The sequence below is a fragment of the Phascolarctos cinereus genome, unplaced genomic scaffold (genome assembly GCF_003287225.1).
Source record: "Phascolarctos cinereus isolate Bilbo 61053 unplaced genomic scaffold, phaCin_HiC Scaffold_9;HRSCAF=440, whole genome shotgun sequence".
Classification (NCBI taxonomy): domain Eukaryota; kingdom Metazoa; phylum Chordata; class Mammalia; order Diprotodontia; family Phascolarctidae; genus Phascolarctos; species Phascolarctos cinereus.
Window position 1 is genome coordinate 166,661,647 of NW_027556402.1, and position 5,935 is coordinate 166,667,581.

At 39.7% G+C, this 5,935-nt stretch overlaps 1 pseudogene; it reads right to left on the minus strand.

Annotated features, from left to right (window-relative positions):
- Positions 1-4,042: 4,042 nt before the first annotated feature.
- On the minus strand, positions 4,043-5,310 carry LOC110210689 (small ribosomal subunit protein uS4 pseudogene; annotated as a pseudogene).
- Between the last annotated feature and the right edge of the window lie 625 nt (positions 5,311-5,935).

Sequence of the window (5,935 nt, forward strand, 5' to 3'; positions counted from 1 at the left end):
TGCATACCTTTTGACCCAGCAATAGCAATTCTAGAGCTGTATCCTTAAGGGATCATACAAATGGGAAAAGGACCCATATGTACAAAAATATTTATAGCAGCTCTTTTTGTGGTGGCAAAGAATTGGAAATTGAGGGAATGCCCATCAATTGGGGAATGGCTGAACAAGTTGTGGTATATAAATGTAATGGAATACTATTGTGCTATAAGAAATGATGAGCAGGCAGACTTCAGAAAAACCTGGAAAGACTTGTATGGACTGAGGCTGAGTTGAAGTGAGCAGAACCAGGAGAATGTTGTACACAGTAACAGCCATGTTGTGGGATGACCAACGCTGATAGACTTAGCCCTTCTCAGCAATGCAAGGATCTAAGACATCTGGAAAGATTTCATGATGGAAAATGCTATCCACATCCAAAGAAAGAACTATGGAGTTTGAATGCATATCAAAGCATATTATTTGCTATTTTTTTCTTCTGTTTTGTTTTGTTTTCTCTTTCTTGTGGTTCCTCCTATTGGTTCTAATTCTTCCTTACAAAATCACTAATGTGAAAATATATTTAATAGGAATGTATATGCATAGCCTGTATAAGATTGTGTGCTGTCTTGGGGAGGTAGGTGGGAAGAGAGGGGGAGAAAAATTTAAAACTCAAAAGCTTATGGAAGTGATTGTTGATAAAATTAAAATAAATTAATAAAAGAAAGAAAAAAACCCACTCACTAGAAGATATCTGAATTTTTGCTTGCACTAAAGTATTATTGATTGGTCACTTAATCCTGCCTTTAAAATTACCATTTTTTGATCCAACAATAAAGACTTAAGATTGAAATTATTAGGTAGCTATAGAAATATCACTTATTAATAATATTCCTCAGTGATGGAATTTGAGTCACAAGTGACTCCCCTGTCCAAGCTAGCAAATGTTTTGATAGATTGGTGGATCTCTGTTGAATGAATGGAGACAATTTTGCTCGAAAGAGGGAAGGAATGAGAAATATAATGACTTGTAATCATATCAATGTTTTGGGAAATATCTGGTTTGATAATAAAACAAGTAACTCAGTGAAAAACAACTTCATTGAAGTGAATATCTAAATCTTAATAGTAACCACACAGGGTACAGAATGAAAGGGAGCATGGTGATAGGTGTGGCTTCAGAATTAGGAAGACTTTAGGTTTAAGTCTCACCTCTAACACATACTGGCTGTGTGACTCCAGACAACTCTCTTAACCTCTCAGTGCCCCAGTTAACTCTAAGACTATACGATACAAAGCTGGTGCCAATGAGCATGGCAGAAGCTCACAGGAATGAAATCACAGATCCAGTTTACAAAACAAACAAAACACAGCACCCCCTCCCCAACAAGACAAAAAATTACCTCTTGTTAACTGCCTCACTGTCTCAAGAAGAAATCTTGAACAGCTTAAGAGGAGAGATCCACTAATTTTATCTCTGTGTATTCTTCTTTCTCACTACTTCCAGGCAGATTAGATTATGGATTTTTTCAGTCTTAATCTTGCTTTTGATTGGAGTCCTTATATCTTGTTCCTTTTGGTCACAATGTCAGCCCTTCTGCATTCTAGCCTTCATGCCAGATGTGATGGTGATGAAGGGAATGATGTTCTATTATAAGAGACAAGCCACTTGTATGTTTACCCTATTAATGGCCTCCACCTCAAATCATGCGCATAATTTCCTGCCACCTACTTCTCTGAGACATATTATTGTGGCTAGACCTGAACAGAGGATGCCAGGAAGGATTTTATGAATGTGCCCCTCATTCTGTAAAACTTGAAAGTAACGAGATGTCAATTAGAATTTATATTGCCAAAGGTCACTCAATAGGCAGTCTCCTAACAGAAATCAGCAGCTTCTTCTCTTCAAAAGCACAAAGAGTAATGTTCTGGGAGCACAGGAGAATCAGATTCTTTTCCTTCTGCCACTAGACTTGGGCAAATTAATTTAGCTCTTTGGGATTCAGTTCCTTCATCTGAAATGCTAGGGCTGGACCAAATGATTTCTATGACCCCTTCTAATTCTGACACTCTATGACTTTATGATATGTGCCTTTTCGTAGCTGAAAAGCATTTGTACAAGCCAAGGTAAATGATTCCCACTCACTGCCAAATGTGGTAGCTAAGAATTGTCATAGTCACCTCTGAGAAGTTATTTTTCTTTCCTCTTTGTCATGAACAACTGTGGAAACAATGAATGACAAATTAAGCTACCCTTCCAAGAAGTGACTTCATGACTCAGGTATAGTACCACCATATTAACTAATTTAATATATCACAGGACAAATGGTGAATACACCAATTTCCTCCAGGCTTTAGTTGTCCTCAGAAGAGTGACAAGGTTCTGCTCCTTAATTAGGATTAAGACTTCTTTAGACTTGGCTTTCAAATTTAGGTGGCATTCTATGTCAAAAAAATTAACCAAACATATGTCATTTATTGGGTTGTAAAAATTACTAACATTGTTCTGGCAGCACCTGCTTTCTTTTTAAACATTTTTGTCAACTTTATTTTCATTTTCAGTTCCAAATTTTCTCCCTCCCCCTACTTCCCTTCCCACCAATTGAAAAGGAAAGAAATAAATATCTATTATTTACATATTATTGTTAATTGTTTTGACTAGTTTTTTATTTGACTTTCTAGGGTTATCTAACTAAATCATCAGGTCATCTGCAAAAAAAGTGATAGTTCTGTTTCTGCATTGCCTATGTTTATTCCCTTAATTTTTTCTTTGTCATATAGATAGCATTTCAAGTCCTCTTTGTGATATTCATTTTCAATTCTTCTGAGGCTATTGTGTCCCAGGTCTCAAAGTCATACAACAATATTTGTTAAATGTTGATATTAAAATGATAGCTATTGTTTCTGAGAGAAGTTTTTATTCTCCTTCCTTCTTCTACCACTGTACTTGGGCAAATTAACTTACCTCTTTGGGATTCAATTCCTTCATCTGAAAATGCTAGGGCTGGTCCCTAGCTGGGGGGGGGGGAGGACGTTAAGTGACTTGCCCAGGGTCACACAGCTAGCAAGTGTGAAGTGTCTGAGGCTGGATTTGAGTTCCAAGGCTGGCACTCTATCCACTGTGCCACTTAGCTGCTCTGAGAGAAGTTTTAGGTCTCCAGTTTCCTAAAGGAAATCCAGCTCACTTCCTTTGTCCTGTTTATTACAGGACCCAATTCATCGTCCATTTATACTATCTCACTCAAATATACAATGATGGAATTCCATAGGTTGTCTATCTGACTCTGTCATAATAGGGACAACAGAAACAAGTCGCCCATCACTTCTGCTTTAGCACTCAGTCCCTCCTTACTGCTGAAAATCAGATGCACAGGAGTAGTTTCTCTGTTACATCCTCCCCTTTTTTTTAGTATGATTTATTTTTTCCATGCCTGTTTAGTTTGTAGGCATTATGAGATTCAGAACTTGGCCACCACAAACTTTTAAGAATTTTTTAAAATAACTGGTTAAATAAATTCATAGACACTTAGAATTTTAGAACTAGAAATGACTTTAGTAATCACTTAGTCTTCTTATTTTGCAAATGGGAAAACTGAGATCCAAGAGGCCAAGTGACTTGCTCAAGATTATATAGCTAGTTAATAATTGCAATGGGCCAGCTCCTACAGATAAACAAATTACTCTTTTGAGAGAGTAGTTTAGTCATGAATGTAAATTAGATGGTCACCCAGTGCATCTTGGACCCTCTTCAGTCATCTTAACCTTTGTCTTTCCGATAAACTTGATGACTCTGGAGGAGAATGTGAGACTGATGACTTTGCACAGCTCTTCCCTAATCACATCCAATTCATGTGCAAGTCAAGACATCATCCTCATGTCATTGGTCCTCCTCAGGAATGAAGGACAAACAGCAACATATTAGTCATTCTAGAAAGTGACATTAACTGAAAAGATAGCATTACTGCATGGTACATTACATGTACAACTTTATACCTACAAATAAATCAATTATTTTCTTTTTTCCCCCCAAGTTAAAGAGCTTTATTCCAATGGGGGGAGGGTGTGGCGTTGCATTTAATCTTCCTCCTCCTCATCGCCGGTGCCAGCCCCTCTCTGGCCCTTCTTGGCGTTCTTCCTCTTGACCCTGCCAGCCCGGCCGCCCCCAAGGGCGAGCGCAGGGGGACGTCGATGTGCTCCCGGGAGTCGAGGCGCACGGTGAAGGAGGGGATGTTCACCACCTGCTTTCGGACCTTGATGTGCCTCTGGCGGGTGAGCACGCACGCGTGGCGGATGGACTCGGCCAGGCCCAGCTTGAAGACCTGCGTCTGCAGGCGCCGCTCCAGGGAGTCCTCGATCTTCAGGCCCAGGATATTGTCCAGCTTCGTCTTGCCTTCGTCCAGGGCGCCGATGCGCACCAGGCGCCGCAGCAGGGCATTGGCTTCAACGAGCCGCCGCTGGTCCTCGTGCAGCGTGAGCAGCTCCCGCGCCGCCTTGCGGATCTTGGCGCTTGCTGCGGAGCCCGTAGTCGCCGATCAGCTTCAGCTCCTGGTCCACGCGCGACTTCTCGAAGGGCCGCGGCGGCGTCACGGAAGTCTTCCGACACACCCAGCTCCTGGCGACCTGCATCTTGGCCTACCTGGACGGTCAGGGCCAAGCCTCCAACACGCTTCACAACCGGCCGGGAAATGACCTCAATTACTTTCTATAAACATCTTCTAGATGTCAGTTAATTATATTATTATTGATTAATATTCTCCTTTAAAGATATTTTTAAGAGATTATAGAGCCAAAGAACGTATTTGCCATCCCATTTGGCATTTCCCTCTACCTTACCCTACTGATCTTTCAGGGAAATCTTTAAATTTTTATTTTGTTGTTTTAATCTTGGACTGAATATTGTATTTTAGGATGGTTCAGATTAAGTGAGGAAGGATTACCTTAGAATTCCTAGTCAGTTATCTCAGGAAAACACACACACACACACACACACACAGAATTATTGATGCCCAGGAGGGGTGAACCGAGCTCCCAGCGAAAGGGATGCCATTATGATGATCTTTGACATCCCTTTTCAGTACTATGACCTCCCCCAAATAGTTGATTTGTAACTTGCACTTCTGAATATAGCCCTCCTCCTCCCCTTTCTTACTCACACAGACACTTACTATAATAAAGATTAAAAAAGAAAGAGAAAAAAAAGAAGCAAAACTAACTGTTTATGGAGTGTTCTATACCCATAGTCTCTTCCTCTGCAAATAAGGGAGGGAGGTGTAATGCTATGTATGAATTTTGAACAAATCTAAATGTAAACCCAGCAGAGAAGAAGTATCAACACATGGGACCTCATGAAGTACAACTAATCCCCTTCCTAAAGATTCTGAATGTAACCTTGATAGCCTAACTGGGCTGGTTTGAATAAGGTCATTGTGGCTGTCCATCCTTATGCTTTACTAAACTCTGTGGTCAGAGGTTCTGCCATATCCAGAGGTAAGTTTTTTTGAAAATTTGTGCCATTGGACATGAGGAAAAATTAGCTGAAAGTGGTGACAGAATTAACTTAAATTCATTAAATAGCTTCCATTTTCTGAAGAAGGTACTCAAAGAGTATGTCCTGCTGAGAGGGAGTTAGGCTCATCTTTAGTTATGAAAAAAGGTACTTTATTATTATATAATAATGCATTCTATGTGAAAGTAGAAGGTTTTCATTCAATCTCATTATCCTGATGATAGAATTTGAATATTTTAAGTATTATAGACAGTCCAATTTAGCGAACTATTTCTTTATTTTTGATATAATTGACAGAGGGCTTTCAAGAGGAAATTTTTGGTATGAAAATTGTTATAACCTAATGAGACAAAAGAGTTTTGTTTTATGAAGCAGAGAGAAGGCGCGTGCGCACGCACACACACACACACACATTCAGAATGAAGAACTGAAAATGACTTATATTTTGATTTA